Raw genomic sequence first — 18,470 nt, forward strand, 5'->3', positions numbered from 1 at the left:
CAAAGGCATTCCTGTATATCAGTGACAAATCCTCTGAAATGGAAATGAGGACCACCACTCCATTCACAATATCCTCAAAAAAAAAAAAATACTTGGGAATCAACCTAACAAAAGAGGTGAAAGACTTATACAATGAAAACTACAGAACCCTAAAGAGAGAAATAGAAGAAGATCTTAGAAGATGGAAAAATATACCCTATTCATGGATAGGCAGAACTAACATCATCAAAATGGCAATATTATCAAAAGTTCTCTATAGGTTCAATGCAATGCCAAACAAAATCCCAACAACATTTCTTGTAGAAATAGAGAAAGCAATCATGAAATTCATATGGAAAAATAAAAGACCCAGAATAGCAAAAACAATGCTAAGCGGGAAGTGTGAATCAGGAGGTATAGCGATACCAGACTTCAAACTATACTACAGAGCAATAGTAACAAAAACAGCATGGTACTGTTACCAAAACAGGCGGGTGGACCAATGGTACAGAATAGAGGACACAGAAACCAATCCACAAAACTACAACTATCTTCTATTTGATAAAGGGGCTAAAAGCATGCAATGGAGGAAGGATAGCATCTTCAACAAATGGTGCTGGGAAAACTGGAAATACATATGCAACAAAATGAAACTGAATCCCTTTCTCTCACCATGCACAAAAGTTAACTCAAAATGGATCAAGGAGCTTGATATCAAATCAGAGACTCTGCGTCTGATAGAAGAAAAAGTTGGCTACGATCTACATACTGTGGGTTCGGGCTCCAAATTCCTCAATAGGACACCCATAGCACAAGAGTTAATAACTAGAATCAACAAATGGGACTTACTCAAACTAAAAAGTTTTTTCTCAGCAAAAGAAACAATAAGAGAGGTAAATAGGGAGCCTACATTCTGGGAACAAATCTTTACTCCTCACACTTCAGACAGAGCCCTAATATCCAGAGTATACAAAGAACTCAAAAAATTAAACAATAAGATAACAAATAACCCAATCAACAAATGGGCCAAGGACCTGAACAGACATTTCTTAGAGGAGGACATACAATCAATCAACAAGTACATGAAAAAATGCTCACCATCTCTAGCAGTCAGAGTAATGCAAATCAAAACCACCCTAAGATACCATCTCACTCCAGTAAGATTGGCATCCATTAGGAAGTCAAACAACAACAAGTGCTGGTGAGGATGTGGGGAAAAGGGTACACTTGTACATTGCTGGTGGGACTGCAAATTGGTGCGACCAACTTGGAAAGCAGTATGGAGATTTCTTGGAAAGCTGGGAATGGAACCACCATTTGCCCCAGCTATTCCCCTTCTCGGTCTATTCCCTAAAGACCTAAAAGGAGCATACTACAGGGACACTGCTACATTGATGTTCATAGCAGCACAATTCACAATAGCAAGACTGTGGAACCAACCTAGATGCCCTTCAATAGATGAATGGATAAAAAAAAGTGGCATTTATACACAATGGAGTATTACTCTACATTAAAAAAATGACAAAATCATAGAATTTGCAGGGAAATGGATGGCATTAGAGCAGATTATGCTAAGTGAAGCTAGCCAATCCCTTAAAAACAAATGCCAAATGTCTTCTTTGATATAAGGAGAGTAACTAAGAACAGAGTAGGGAGGAAGAGCATGAGAAGAAGATTAACATTAAACAGGGATGAGAGGTGGGAGGGAAAGGGAGAGATAAGGGAAATTTCATGGAAATGGAAGGAGACCCTCAGGGGTATACAAAATTACATACAAGAGGAAGTGAGGGGAAAGGGAAAAAATATAAGGGGGAGAAATGAATTACAGTAGAGGGGGTAGAGAGAGAAGAGGGAAGGGGAGGGGGGGAGGGGGATAGTAGAGGATAGGAAAGGTAGCAGAATACAACAGACACTAGTATGGCAATATGTAAATCAATGGATGTGTAACCGATGTGATTCTGCAATATGTATACGGGGTAAAAATGGGAGACTATTATAGCTCCACAAACACTTCATCAACTATATAATCTTCTCTCAGTAAGTACACAACCAAAAAGCTCATTCTTTGCTGACTGGACATCTATTTGCTTTGTAAGTAATAAAACAAGAAAGGAGCCTTTTCTGAAAATAAATAAATAAATAAATAAATAAATAAAACAGCATACAAAGCAAGGCAACAGTATAGAGTGATTTTAAGAAACGTAAAGAAACAGAGTACACATTCAAGCTATTAATTCCAACTCTACTGTTCTTGGAGGAAAAAGAAAAAAAAAAAGAAAAGAAAAACTTGAACAAGAAGACCTGATGCTCTCACGTGCCCTAACAGTTACTAGAACTCTGTCAAACCAAGAAATGACTGAGCAGAATTTGACCAAAGGATTTATATGAGAAATTAACATTTTAATTTTAGCACTAAGATGAGATTATAATAAAATACTAATAAACAAACATCCCATTCTCTGCCAAAGTAGAGACAATGTAACACAAAAGTGGGAGGGGATAATTTGTTTGAACAAATTTGTTTGAACACAGACTTCCTTACCACATTTGGACCTGAGGCTTGCTGAGCTATCACAATTATACTAATTTTGCTACATTTTCTACTTCTTCCTCCTTTTGTTGTAAATATTCCAAGCCTGCTTTGTTCACTAATTGAAGAAAATAGAAATCATCAGGTATGAAAAGCCACACATTCTTGATTCTTCCCTCCACACTATATCTGTAAGTATGCCTTACAGATTGCTGTTCCTGCTAATGATTGTTCTTCCCATCTATGCTCTTGATAGATGCCTTAGAATTTTTTCAGGGACACTTGAATGAATTGCTCAGTGTCCACTATCCTAATTGTCATCAAATCTATCAAAATTTCTATTTAGGATTTATATTTCATCTTATAATTGTAGAGCTTATTCATAAAACATACTGACAATATATTATGATCACCACATTTTAATGAATAATTCTTACTTGTTCCTCAAATCTACCAATGAATTTGTAGTATTATACTCCCAGATTTCTTAAATAAAGAGCCCAAATATCTTTCTTGAGTTCTAGTTTCATGTTGACAGTTTAATTTTATGTCTAATAAAATAATATGAAACGAATGCAAATCTAAATTATTTCCCTACTTTCACATCTGATCTTCCTTCTTTCCACATGTATTTCAGTAATGTCACAGCTATTCACCCACTCAGGCAGGAAGCTGGCTGCTATTTTTAATTATCCTCTACTTAAATGCTACTCTCTCAGGATTTTTTTTTTTGATATTAGGGACAGTCAGTTTTGTATTTTAAAAGTAAAGGTCTATTGTCTTACAACCTCAATTACCAATATCTTGGGTCAGAGGTTCTTTATCTCTTTTCTGTATAATTGTAATAGCCTTTTAATTCATTCTCCACCTATGATTTACCTTCTGTACAATTACCAGAATGATCTTCTCCAAATACAAATCATAGGATACTATTGACAACTTAAATCCTTTCTAAAACCATATGATCTAAAACTATATTTCTAGTTTCTGCTGGTATTCCTTCATTCTTACCACTTTGCTTCAGAAATGATAATTACTTGTAGTTGGCCGGTTAAAGCCAAGCTTTTCAGGATTCTGAGCCTTTGCTGATTCTTTCTATACTAGCATGTCCATCCCTTACATGTCTATCTTTGTTGATCTGATACCACCTTTTATCTGAAGTGTCCCTGATACCTTGTCCCTTTATCAAATCAATTGCACTCCCCTCTTTGCAACCAGTGTAATTTGTATAAACATCTGTTGCTATTTTCTCTCTTTCTCTTTCTTTCTTTTATTATTATTATTATTCTTTGGTACTGAGTATTGAACCCAGGGGCACTTTAAAACTGAACCGCTATTGCTACATTCTTAACAATGAATTTTTATTTTTTGGTTTTTGTACTTATTGAATGACAAAGTATGACTTGCTTTAAAAGAAGGGTTCATGCTGTAGTATCTGTCATAGTGTAAATCCATAATACATTTATTTAATAAGTGTTGAATGAATTGAATGAAAATGAATTGTAATTTAAAGTATCACTGAATTAAGTATTTACTAATTTGAACTCCTTACTTTTTGCTTGTATTATTAAGGAATAATTTATGTTAGCTTTTTTACTAATTTGAAATCAGTGTTCTTTCATATTTAAATTTTATAACAATGAATATTTTTATGAACAAATTAATATGCTTAAATATCCACATAGATTTTCACCATAGAATTATTTAGAAGCAGGACAAATGCATATATTTTTTTCACGATTGAATGGTCATATGATGAGTTAAATATGACACTGATTAACTAAAATAAAAAAATCAGCTTTTACTATCATGAATCTGTCCTTACTCATTTTACCAACTTAGTTTCTGTGTAAAGCAACACATTTTTATATTCTAAGCATATTATAGCTATCCTCCCATTATTGTCCAAAATATACATATTTAGAAAATGTTCTGATTTCCACAATAACATTGTAAATCTGAGCCCTAGAAACTAAGAATACCATTTCACAATGTCCAGAGTGACTTGTGCTAAATGCTGCAGTTTAAAATGATTAAGATAGCATCCTTGGGTACTATGAAACTTATTTCATGTTTTTTTTAACATGTACAAAAATAAGATAACACACTTCTGACATGCTGCTTGATATATAATAGGTGTACAAAAAAATTTAGTTACTATCTTTTCTGACAGTTCTGAGTGAACTACATAGGGATAAAGTACATTTTCTGAGACCAGTTTTTCTATTAGAGAACAGTGTGCCCTACTTATGTTTTCCAGTTGTTTCCTTATTAAATTAACAGTAGTACTAATGCTGTATGCACAATGGTCATACTCTTCTAATTTATATGATCAATGAAGTGCACTACAACAAAATAGGGTTCTTACCCACATGGATGTTTATTGCTTACCCCCCTTTATTGATTAATGTTTATCAGGTTTTATTGTCTCCATAAAAATTTTCCACTAAATTACCCCCAAATTACTTTTCTTAGTAATAAACTATCATATTACAAAGAGAAATGTCCATGTGTAAAAGGTTTAGGTGACAAGAATTTGAACTGTCAAAAAGACATAATTAAAAAAAATGTTTTCAAATTTCTTTTACTCTTGATATGCTGCCTCGTATGAGTACCAGAAATATTATAGGATTATTGACTATATTAATTAGTGTGTGTGTTGAATAAAAGAGTATAAGCAATGTGCTCATGATGTAATGTGAACTGCAAAACTTAGATAAACTGCAGACTTAGACAGACTTAAGTTAGTGATGTAAGAGTCAGTGTGTACTCCCCAGAACTCACCCAGTTATCTGCTGCAAACACAACTGAACTAGGACTTAAAAACCCAGACTTCTGGGGGGCGATGTGACTAACAGGACCCAGATAGAGAGATCGAAGTCTCCTTCGCTTTTGTCCCCTTTGTACCAGACTCCTCCAGCCCTGATCAAGTTTCTGATGACCTGGACTTAACATATGTCAAAGGTGAGTATCTGGGACCCCTAAGTGTAGACTCAATCAGGACTTAGAATTAGGATGTATGTCTCAAGTGTGATGAGCATCAATAAAATAGATTTGATTGAATCTAACTGCATCTCACTGCCTTCTAAATCTTCTATGCAAAGATATGTAGATCTTATTTTAGATGCATATTTTCTGGGGTCTCTTACAAGTTTTTATTTCATTGGACCTTGATTTCCTATCTTCGGATCTAAAAATGATGGAAAAATTGTCTTAAGGCATGTTATGAGCAAGAAGTTTGAGATTGTATAAGTTTTGCCAAAATTCTTGTTATAGAATCCTGAATGTTAATGAACATTAAAATTAATTTTTAAAATTGCACTTCAGCCTTAAGGCAGTGATTAGTATATTGTTTCATTGCATTTCCCTCAGAAGCTTCCATTAATCTGCAACATTACTATTTGGGTTGGAATTTTGGGTTGATTCACTGGTTTAAAGACCAATCATAAAATTTAAAAATTCATATTTGTATGTAGTCACAGAGAGGGTTAATAAGCAGCAATATTCTTTGGGGTATTTTAAATGAAAAAAAATGAGAAAGAAAATAGCCTGTATAATAAAACTCTTTCTATGTATATAAATATACAGAAATATCAATATATTAAGATGTTTGCCTAAATATCACTTCATCATAATTTTAGTGGTCATACTAGTCGTTTGCATTTGGAGAGGGGGTTAAGTTTGTTTTCTTTTTATAATATTATATTTATTTTGTATTTTGTTTATATTATATATAATTTATATTATATTGACTGAATTTTACTGAGAGCATGTTTTTTCTTTAAAAATAGACTATTCTACTAAAAAAATTGCAAGAATTCTGCATTTTAGTATAAAACCTCTTGCTTCTTAGGTCCTAATCTCCATCATGTAGGATTAGGCCCCAACTTCCTTAATAAGACTCTGATATTACAAGAATTAAACCAATAATCAATAAATGGAATGGAATCAAACTAAATTTTTTTTTTTCTCAGCAAAAGAAACAATCTGTGAGGTGAACAGAGAGCCTACATCTTGGGAACAAATCTTTACCCCTCATACATCAGATAGCCCTCTAATCTCTAGGGTATATAAAGAACTCAAAAAGTTAAACACCAAAAAAGATGAAATAACCCAATCAATAAATGGGTCAAGGACCTGAAAAGATACTTCTCAGAAGAGGATATACAATCAATCAACAAATGTATGAAAAAAATGTTCATCATCATTAGCAATTATAGAAATGCAAATCAAAACCACTCTAAGATATCATCTCATTTCAGTCAGAATGGCAACTATTATGAAGACAAACAACAATACGTGTTGGTAAGGATGTGAGGAAAAAGGTACACTCATACACTTCTGTTGGGACTGCAAACTGGTGCAGCCAATATGAAAACCAGTATGGAGATTTCTTGGAAAATTGGGAATGAACCACCATTTAACCCAACTATCCCTCTCCTCAGCCTACAACCAAAGAACTTAAAAACATCATACTACAGGGACATAGCCATATCAATGTTTATAGCAGCACAAATCACAATAGCTAAACTGTGGAACCAACCTAAATGCCCTTCACAGATGAATGGATAAAAAAAAATGTGGCATATATACACAATAAAATTTTACTCAGCAATAAAAGAGAATGAAATCATGGCATTTGCAGGTAAATGGATGGAGTTGGAAAAGATAATGATAAGTGAATTTAACCAATCCCAAAAAACCAAATGCCAAATGTTTTCTCTGATATAAGGAGGCTGATTCATAGTGGGATAGGGAAAGGGAGCATGGGAAGAATAGACAAATTCTAGATAGGGCAGGGGAGTAGGAGGGTAAGGTCGAAGGCATGGGGTTAGAAATGATGGTGGAATGATGGTCATTATTATCCAAAGTACATGTATGAAGACACGAATTGGTGTGAATATACTTTGTATACAACCAGAGATATGAAAAATTGTGCTGTATATGTGTAATAAGAATTGTAAAGCATTTTGCTGTCATATATAAAATTAAAAAAAGAAAAAAAAATCTATTGCTGATTTGAGAAGCCAATCATAGCCACAGAAATCCAGTTTCAAGGTGAATGTTTAAACTTTATGAAGTATAAGCAAACAAAACTTGTATATAACCAAGCTATACAATGTGATGTTTTGATATACATCTAAATTGTGAAACTATTACCATAAAGCAAGCTAATCAATAAATCCATTAGTAATTTTTATTATTTTTTATTAAAATGTATTGAGCATATGTCTTCTTTTTTTAAATCTTTTTTTTTTGAGAGAGAGAGAATGTTAATATTTATTTATTTTTTTTAGTTTTCGGCAGACACAACATCTTTGTTTGTATGTGGTGCTAAGGATCGAACCCAGCACTGTGCGCATGCCAGGTGAGCGCGCTACCGCTTGAGCCACATCCCCAGCCCCTTGAGCATATGTTTTCTTAATGTAACACTAGTAGGTTATAATTTGCCCACTTTGATATAAATGGCATTATGTTAAATATTCTTTCATGTACATAAATCTTTGAACAATTATCTTATTAAATCCTTAAGATGAAGTCCTTAAAAAAAGATCAATGAGAATATAATTTAATTTTTTTCAGACTTCATCATTTTTTTATTGACTTCCAACTTATTTTGTAAAGACCATAAACACAACTTTGGCTTTTAATTTGATGATTTCGGTTGTGAACAGCATTTACATATTTTTGATATATTATTTTTGACTTTCATTTTCTTCCTTCAACTCAGAGAATCATATTTTCAGTTTATGCATCATTGTTGATCAAAATTTAGAGTTGTTGTGTCCCAAAAGACATGCAAAGATAATGATCACATAATATTTTCTAAGTACATTAGTTTTCTAAATTCAGAAAACTTTCCTAGTCTTTGTCAGGTTCTTTCCTCAAGTAGAAATAAGATCAGATTTCCCTTCCTATACAATTTCATAGTGCACAAACCATGAACAGAAAAACATTATACTTAATGTAAATAGTTCTTGACTACAATGTAATTCTCTTTATGTGCTTACTAAGTATGTGTTGCTTTAATTTTTGTGTTTGAATGAGGCATCTTCATGCTGTTTAGGATGTCCTTTCTATGAATGTCACAGCTTCATATACAGAGGATGCCTAGTAAGCATTAATTTTAATGAAATTATTTATAAACCATAAAAACTGTTGACATGTATAAACAATATAATAATTTTAAAAGATATGAAGAGAAATATGTATAAAAAAGTTATTCTGAATTCCTATTGTTCTTCAGATTAATAAAAAAAATGGATTTTCTTTGTATTTAAAGAATTGCTTTGAAAAACGCCATAATTTGGTGAACACAGTACTTGGCTTTACAGCTGAACTAAAATAGAGATAGAGAGTATTCTATAATATACTTGCTACCAGGTATGTATCTAGCAGAAGATGTAAAGTTTATTATTTTTGAGTGGTTTTTGCAAGTTAGTTTGAGGCAATGTTTTTCCTTTGAAATTAATAATAGAGTTTGAAATGTCATATAAGCCAAAAATCAATATAAATGACAGTGGAGGGTATTGGCGAGAATATGCTGCTTACTCATGCCCTCATAAAATTATTGTTGTTTTAAATCTGGAAGGTGGCCATAGAAATTGAGTAGTAGACTAAATCAAAGTAGTGTATTAAACCTATCAATGAGAACAGTCACCTAAAGCTTCCAAATGCTTTAATTATATTAATATAAAATGGAAACATTTTCAAATAGTTCTGCACATTTTTGGTAGTAGCAATGGCTTTAATTTTTATGTTGTGTTTTAAATTAATAAAATTTAACTCTTCAGAGGAGTTTTGGGTTTATAGCAAGAGAGCACAAATAGTAGAGGTAATCCCTACTCTTGAAATATGACCTCCTCACTCTTGAAATCTCATTCTACAGAAGTACATTTTTTATAGTCCATGAGCCTAAAGTGGCACATCATTATCACTCAGAATCCATAGTGTACATTAGGATTCTATGAGTTCTGTTAGTCTATGAGTTCTGACAAGTGTATAGTGACATGCTTCTACCAATGTGGTATTGCCCAATAGATTTACAACACTGAAAATCCTCTTTGCTCTGCCAATTTATTCTTCCCTCCCTCCTAACCTCTGGAAACCACTAATCAGTTTACTGTGTCATAGTTTTGCCTTTTCCAGAAGGTCACAGAGTAGAAATCAAATAGTATGTGGTCTTCTCAGATTGGTTTATTTCACTTATTAAAATGCATTCAAATTTCCTCCATATTTTCTAATGACTTGATAGCTTTGATTTTTAGTATTTGATGTTCCAATTTATTAATTCATTCACTTACCAAAGAACAACTTAATTCCTTCCAGGTATTGACAATTATGAATGGAACTATAAAGTTACTACATACATCCATGTGCAGGGTTTTGTGGGGACATACATTTTCGTTCATTTAAGTAAAAATCAAAGAGTATGGTTGCTGAATTATATAGTAAAAGTATGTTTAGTTTTTTAAGATACTGCCTTCTAAAGTGGCTGTACCACTTTTCATCTCTATAAGCAATGAATCAGATCCTACAGTTTCATATCATTGCCAGTATTTGGTATTGTTGATATTCTAAATTTTGGCCATTCTTATCGCTGTGTAGTAGTATCTCATTATTTTAATTTGCAATTCCCTGATATATCTTAATTTGCATTCTTTGTGGATGGTCACTTATTATAGCATTATTTGACAAAAAAGGATATCTTGCTTCAATTCTATTGACTTTGCTCCTTTGTCAATTTCAGATGACTTCTTTTGTTAGAGTCTGTAAACAAGTCAAGATGGCGCCTGGCATTTTGCAGAGTGAGTGGTTTGTGAAGTAACTCCAGCGAGCCATTAAGTGTGGAGATTCCTTATTGGTTAACTGTTGTATCTAGTTTATGTTAATTAAGATAAGCTGTGTGGAATGTATATATACCCCTCCGGTCCTACAGTAAACGGCTCCCACTCCTGCTGCATCAACCTTCACAAGTTCCTCGTCACTCCCCGGTTAGTTTGCCCAGTTTGCCCAGCCAGCCGGGCTGAGGCATTCTTTAACATGGGTTTATTTCTGGGATTTATATTCTATTCCCTTGTTCCATTTGTCTGTTCTGTTGCTGACTTGACATCTATATATCTCCTGTGGTGAGAAGTCTATACATATTTCCCATTTCTTACTCAGTTTACCCTTTTCCTTATTTTTATAGTTTTTTGGATGAGAGTCCTTTAGCACAAGTATTTGTTTGCAAATATTTTCTTTTAGTCATAGCTTATCTTCCCATCTTCTTGATGTTGTAGTTTGCAAAGCAGCAATTTGATTTTAATTAAATTCAGCTTGTCAGTTTTTTCTTCTATGGATCATACATTTGTTGCTATATTTATAAAGGCATTGCCTTATTGAAGATCATCTATGTTTTCTCCTATATTTCTTCAGAAATTTTATAGTTTGTGTTTTATACTTAGGCCTATAATATATTTGGACTTAATTTTATGAAAGGTGTAAAGCTTCTATCTAGATTATTTTTTGTTTTTGTCTGTAGATGTCCACTTGCCTGAGCATCATTTGTTAAAAAGGATTTATATTACTTTAGGCTTATGGATTTGCTCCTTTGTCAAGATCAGATAACTACAGTAACCTGGGTTTATATCGGAATTTCTTTTCTATTCCCTTGTTGCATTTGTCTATTCTACTGCCTGTTCCCCCTCTCTTGATTACTATAGCTTTATAAGGTTTGATATTGGGCAGTATCAGTCAGGTGGTATCAGTCCTCCTACTTTGTTCTTTTTCTTCAATGTTATGATGGGTTCTCTAGGTATTATGCCTCTTATTTTTAGCATTTATATATTTTTTTATTTTTATTTGTTCATTTAGGTAAATTTTGCCTCTGCATCTAAACTTTAAATTGGTTTTTTGATATCTAAAAAAAACCCACTGAAATTTTTATTTCATTATGTTGAACCTATAGATCAAGTTTTAAGGAAATAACATTTTGACAATATTGAATGTTATTATTTGAGAATATGAACTATCACAAAAATATCTTCCATTTTCTCTGATCTATCATTGCATTATTTTAATAAATACTGGTTCTTGTCCTAAGGGAGAAATTGGGAAATTAGCCTATTAGTAAGGGAGAGGAGTGATTTTTTGTCTTCACTAAGGAAATGGACATCTTTTATCATGACCCATTCATACATGGCCCCCCTCTCAAATCATGACAGGTTCTACTCCTCAGTGCACTCCCTTTCTACTCCTGCTACATCCTAGAATTTTATAAGCTCCTCCACTGAAACTTGTTCTCATCTGCACAACTTGATTATGCTGCCGAATTCTTACTTCAGTAACTCCTACTCTGCCTCCGATCTCATTACAAGTTCACCTCCTAAGAAAAACTTATCTTGTTTAAAAAATTATTTATTTATTCTAATTTGTTATATATGACAACACAATGCATTGCAATTTCTTTTTTTTTTAAGAGAGAGAGAGAGAGAGAGAGAGAGAGAGAATTTTAATATTTATTTTTTAGTTATCGGCAGACACAACATCTTTGTTTGTATGTGGTGCTGAGGATCGAACCCGGGCCGCAAGCATGCCAGGCTAGCGCGCTACCGCTTGAGCCACATCCCCAGCCCATTGCAATTTCTAGTACATATATTGAACATAATTTAGGAAAGCATATCTTGAAGCCTGCATTAGGAGTCTTCTTACAGTCTTCAAAAAGCGCATTCTGTTTTTTCATTATTAGTATTCATCATACTTAAAATTACTTATTAAGTATCAGTCTTCATCCTACTAAACTAAAAGCAATGACTAAGTCTCATTTTTTGCTATGTACTGTATCCCCTTCACAATGTCTGGCATATAGATGCAACTCAATTAATTCTTTAAAGTTGACACAACTCTTAATATTATACTGTCAATCATTTTACTTCTGTGCATATAGAAAGAAAAGTTTTAGTTCTTATAGCAGATTGGGATAAACAAAGTTAAATTAGATGTTTTAGAAGCAATAATTTTATGAAGGAATTTGATGTATTAAATGTAAAAGAAAGTAAAATAAACCTCTAAGCTAATGAAGAACAAGAACAAAAATAATAAATCTTGCTCAAATATAATAGTTTTCATGAGTCATGCATAAATGCCCTGTCTGTTTCTGAGAAGCAGATTGAAATATCATCATGAAAATTCCACACAAAATATTACATGTGACATTATAATTTTTCCTGAGCAAGAGAAATCTCATTTTACAAACTACAGGATTTCAAGAAAGAAAATGGAATGATATGAAAAGTAAAGAAATAGCAAAAGACACAAGAATGGTCAAATCCAAAGGGACTCCCTGGATAAGTGTTCACAGATCATCCCCAGTTATTAAATATGAAAAATATTTTCATATTTAATAATGAGTATTAAATATGAAAAATATTCTGAGAGAGAAATTTATGTCAGAATGCATTCCAAAAAAATATTACTAAAGTATCTCTGTTTATGACAATGTATAAATAGTGACTAATATTTTTGGACAGTACAGTGGATATATCAATATATAATTCATAAAAATTAATAAAAGAATGTTAGAACCAAAAGAAAATTGAGACTATTTAGGTTAAGGTCCTTGTTTTTAAAGATATAAAATTGTCCTTACTATAAATATTAAATCAGTGATGCACATGGAGCACCCAGAGGAAAATAGTTATTTACATAAATGATTTTGTACTTCAATTTAATTGTACAAAAATACAGCTTTGGTACATGCTAATATTATATTAGTAAATGAAAAACAATTTAGTTTCTAAGAAATTAGAAATTTTAGTTTAATTACTATATAATTAAATATCACTTTCATTTTTTGTTTACAGAATGCTTTTATAAAAAGAATATCAAAACACCATGAAAGTATGTTCTATAAAAGACTTGAGCTCCTTATATTGAATTTCACTTTAGTTAAAGGATACAATATAGAGAAATACAAAATATTTTTTAAATAAAAAACAATGAAACAGCTATGTCTTATATATTTTATTTCACTAATTTGATTTTATGGCACTAGAAAACTAAATAATGCATAAAAAGTTTGAGGGAATTATAAATTTCAAATGAAGTCTTGAAAAATATTATTTTTTCATGATTATATTTCTGCTTTATTGAATATTTTTAAAATTAAAAGTTTAAGAATTACCTTTTAAGGATATGGCAATTCTTAATATATAGTTACTTTGGTTTTACATGAATATTATAGATTCTTCTCAGATTATAGATTGGTGTATTTATTGGATCATCCATTTGAATTACAGTACTGTGGGAGTGCAATGAAAGATAGTGCAGGATTTCTGTTGCCATGTACTAAAAATTACAAGTACACAAATAAATATTTTGTCAGATATCATCATTTTACCACTATACAAATATGTGTGAAAATTTATTGTAGTGGTGTCTCTTGTAATTTTAATTTACATTGCCTTAAACAATAATAGTGAACATTTTTATATATATTTTAGTCTTCTGTATCTTTTTTTTTCCCCTGGGGGTGGGTACCAGGTGTTGAACCCAGGGTGCTTAACCACTTAGCCACATCCTCAGCCCTTTTTTTGTTTTCTTTTCTTTCTTTCTTTCTTTTCTTTTCTTTTTTTTTTTTGGTGGGGAGTGCTAGGGATTGAAATTAGGGAAACTCCACCACTGAGCCTCATCCCTAACCTTATTGTGTATATTTATTTAGAGACAGAGTCAAACTGATTTGATTTGCACCTTGCTTTTGCTGAGGGTGGCATTGAACTTGTGATCCTCCTACTTCAGCCTCCTTGGCTGCTGGGATTACAGGTGTGAATCACCATGCCCGGCCTGTATCTGTTATGTAATGTGTCCAATCACTTTACACATTTTAATAGGGTTGTTTGCTTTATTTTATTGATTTCTGAAATTTCACTAAATATTCTGAATACACACCCTATAGCATATATATATAATATATAAAACATATATATCTTCTTCTTCTTTTCTTTTTCTAATATATAAAGCTTCATGAATATGGTATCATCCCTGTGTAGGGGCCATGCCAATCTTCTCTGTATCGTTCCAATTTTAGTATGTGCTACCAAGGCGAACGAACACTGCCTTTTCATTTTCTTAACAGTGCCTTTTGATAACCATATGATTTTGGTTTTGGTCAAGTCTAATTTGCCAATTTTTTTCTTCTATAATGTCTTAGTATACTCTCATGATATTACAAAATGCCTTAGACTAGATGGCTTAAACAAAAGAAATTTAATCTACATAGTGTACAAGCCTTGTCATGTTCTAGTGAGAACTCTTCCTAACCTGCAAATGGCTGACTTCTCTTTCTAGCAGAGGGCCAAAGGAGAGAAAGACTACATAGTTTCTCTGATGTCTCCTCTTTATAAAGGATTTAATCTCATCATGAGGACTCTACTGTCATGAGTTCATATAAATCTAACTACTTCCACTGAAGCCCTATCTCTAAATTTTATTATACTGATGGTAGAATTTCAACATGATTTTTGGAGGGACACAAATATTCAGTATATAATATGCTTTGTTCTTTTCTTTAAAAAAAATTTCCCTAAAGAAGTTAGATTTTTCTTTTATATTTTCTTCAAAATGTTTCATAGTTTTAGGTTTACTTCTACAATTCATTTCATGTTGATTTGAGTGAGATAAGAGATGAGATGTTTTGGTTTGTTTTGGGAAGTGGCTATCCAATTTTTTCAATATCATTTAAAAAATGTGAGGGGTAGTGTTATATCTACATATGTATCATTTTTGTTGAAAATCTGCTTCTGGGCTATAACAGAAATCTCTAGGGAGAAAGAAAAAGATATCACATAATTTTTTTCATTACCACAATATGACATGGGTGATAACTAAACAATTCTGTCATAATTATTCATAAAAGAATTGAAGGATTAGTGCTATTTTCAAAACATCTCAATTAATTTCATGATTCAAGGATAAAACTAAATAAGACCATGAACTGGTTCATAAATAATGTTATTAAGGCACAGGTGGTAAGTTTAATTTAAAAATTGCCCCTTACAGATACACAATGTAAGCAGAAGATAATTATGAAATCCTCATATTTTTTTTTCTTGAAAAAAAGCAAAGCCTAAAACTAGCCCAAAAGTGTATTAACTATTAATTAAATAAAATATAAGTATTCCTTTCTCTAAGACTATAATTTTGGAGGCCCATTTTTAGTATATTTCCATGATAACACATTTTGAAAATAAATACATCCCAAAACATTGAAGTATAATATAGAGCTTCCTTTGTTGCTTATTGAAAGAATTAAACAAAGAGATAACAAGTGAGTTAATCAGAGCTCATTTAGTTGTCAGTGTCATTTAGAAACAGAAACTCAACTCTCCATGTTTTATTGATTGATTGATTGATTGTGTTTTTTTGTTCCCTCTCCTCCAACTCAACATGTTTTAAGTAAAAGTTTACAGCCTCACACAAATGGAACACCAAGGAAAAGTTTTCTCTTTAGGGAGTGCTAAATTTAGGGATTTCAATTATGTCCACAACACTATATTTTTCTTTCTATTTGTCGATTCTTCCTTATCTCTGTTGCAAGTTATTGATATAAGATAACAAAAGATGACCCTCAGTAGCACCAAGTGAAATGACCCTTACAGTTAACAACCTCAGAAAAGAGATTTTCTTTCATCTGGAATCTGTACCAATTGTCCCAGATCCTGACTGATAACTATCAAAGGGAGTTTAGATTAGTTTAGCCCAAACATATAGAGCTGTACAGAATTGGGAGAGATAAGGTTCATCAAAGTCTAAAATAGTTCAATCACTAGAACAAAGAGAAAGGATAGCTAGTGGGCAGGTAGAAAGGCTGATGTAAGAAAAGTAAGTAAGAAAAATTTGCCCTTTCAACATAAACAAATACATATAAATAAACTATTAGGATAATATTATTATTATTTGCAGTACTAGCAGTGGAATCCAGGGTCTTGCAAATATGAGGCAAGCACTTCTCTACTGAGTTGCATCTCCATTTGTATTTATTATTATTATTATTACCTTTATTTTATTATTTATTTTTATGTGGTGCTGAGGATTGAACCCAGAGCTTCCTTGTGCTAGGCGAGCACTCTACCACTGAGCCACAACCCTAGCTCCCCTATTTATTATTTTTTCTCCTCATTTAAAAAATTTTTTTTAGAAAGTATATATGAAATACTCACATATTTGAAAATTACTTTTAATGTTTTATAACAAATTTATCATTAATCCAAAAAGGTTTTAAGAAACATATAAACAGATATTTAAAAAATTAAAATTTCTCAAATATTTACCTTTAAGTAAAAATTTCCAGATAATTTTATAGATAGAATCTTAGTGTAAAAGACATGTAACTTTTATGCTATTTGAACTATCTACAGCACTGACAAATTTCCTGAATCATTCTGTGATACTACCAAAGCTATTAAAACACACATTTTATGGAACCAGCCCAAAAGAAACGATAGCCCAAGTGTGCAAATTTGGGGAAACTGAGTAACTGGGTAATGACAATATTTTTATATATATTTTTAAATTTTTCTGATTTGTTATATATGACAGCAGAATGCATTTCAATTCATATTACACATAAAAAACATAATTTTTCATATATCTGGTGTATACATGTAGAGTAGTGACACTATTTCTAACAAAAATTTCAAGTCGTTTTACTGTGGAAGTCAAAAAACTATTTTCAAATGAGTAGAAGATAAATGTACAAGAATTGTTATGAAAATTTTGAAGTATAAAAGTAGCAGCAAAGAGTTTTGGTTATAAGATTTTTTTTAATTAAAAAAAAACCAAAATAGTGACATTAGAAAAAAACAAGATTTTAGTAGAAAAAATTAGTTAATCATGATCTAATAATAATGTTGTTGGTGGCATAATGTTTACGTCTAGAAGAAAACATCAATCAAAATACAAAAAATAAATTATAGATGGATTAAAGTATGAAATTTTTTTGTGGGTGGGGGAAATAAGGAAATACACTGTAACTTTGACAAAAAATCTTTTAAAATGCACATGACATATACAAATCCACATGCCATTTTAAAGAAATAGCAGTATAGATTAGAAAAAAACAAAGGGAAAACTGAGTATGAAAAATTGCGTAGGATAAATATGGACTAGATGAAAATATTTACAATGTATATGATAAACTAAGTGTTAATATTCTTTATGTGTAAAAAGTACCTATAATTTGATAAGAATAAAAAGATAACCAAAAAGAAAATTGATCAAGGGTAAACAAAGTTATGTTGTATATCAGTCACAATACACTATGTTGCTCCATGAGCAAACTGATTCAGAAACCATAGAGGCTTAACAGAACAGGCTTTTTTCTTGCTCATGTTATATATACCATATAGTCAGGGAAGATGGATGTGGAGGAGAGCTTTTGGGTATAAATCCATCTTATTTCAGCATGTGTCCTAATCATTAAAAGTCTTGGATTAGGACAAAATAACAGAATGTGTTAGCTCTGCAATGAAGCACAGGGACTCTGAGTTCACTTTAAATCATAAAAATTAAGAAGTCTAAATATTTAACAAAAATAAACATCTTTAATGAAAATGTTCCATTTTAAAATTGTAGGTCATTCCATAAAACCAGATGGCATCATCAAAATCTTACAAAATTTAATGTCTAAATAAATTAAAATGTATGCTAAAATTTATGGAAATAATATAAAGTGTTTTAAAAACAACAGTTAAAATTACTGAATTTAAAGTCTCATTATACTACCTACTAGATAAGTGATAGAAACAAATTACCTAACCTAATGTCCTGGAATTCTTCACCTCTTCAGTAGAGATGATATTATTACCTATCATTGGGTTATTGTAGTGATTAAATGAAACCTTGCATGTGCTTACAAAATTACATGGCATGGGTTACCCCTCATAGGTGTTTGCTATTAATACTATGTTGTTGAGGATATGTG

General features: G+C 31.8%; 1 protein-coding gene and 1 non-coding gene across 4 annotated transcripts in view; both read right to left on the reverse strand.

Moving 5' to 3' along the window:
- Window positions 1–18,470, reverse strand: part of Csmd3 (CUB and Sushi multiple domains 3) — a 1,108,856-nt gene that overhangs the window by 524,158 nt on the left and 566,228 nt on the right. The window lies entirely within an intron of this gene.
- Window positions 14,495–14,596, reverse strand: LOC143382443 (U6 spliceosomal RNA). Its single transcript, XR_013088995.1, has one exon. It is a non-coding gene; the product is annotated as a U6 spliceosomal RNA (small nuclear RNA).

The sequence above is a fragment of the Callospermophilus lateralis genome, chromosome 16 (assembly GCF_048772815.1).
Source record: "Callospermophilus lateralis isolate mCalLat2 chromosome 16, mCalLat2.hap1, whole genome shotgun sequence".
Taxonomy (NCBI): Eukaryota; Metazoa; Chordata; class Mammalia; order Rodentia; family Sciuridae; genus Callospermophilus; species Callospermophilus lateralis.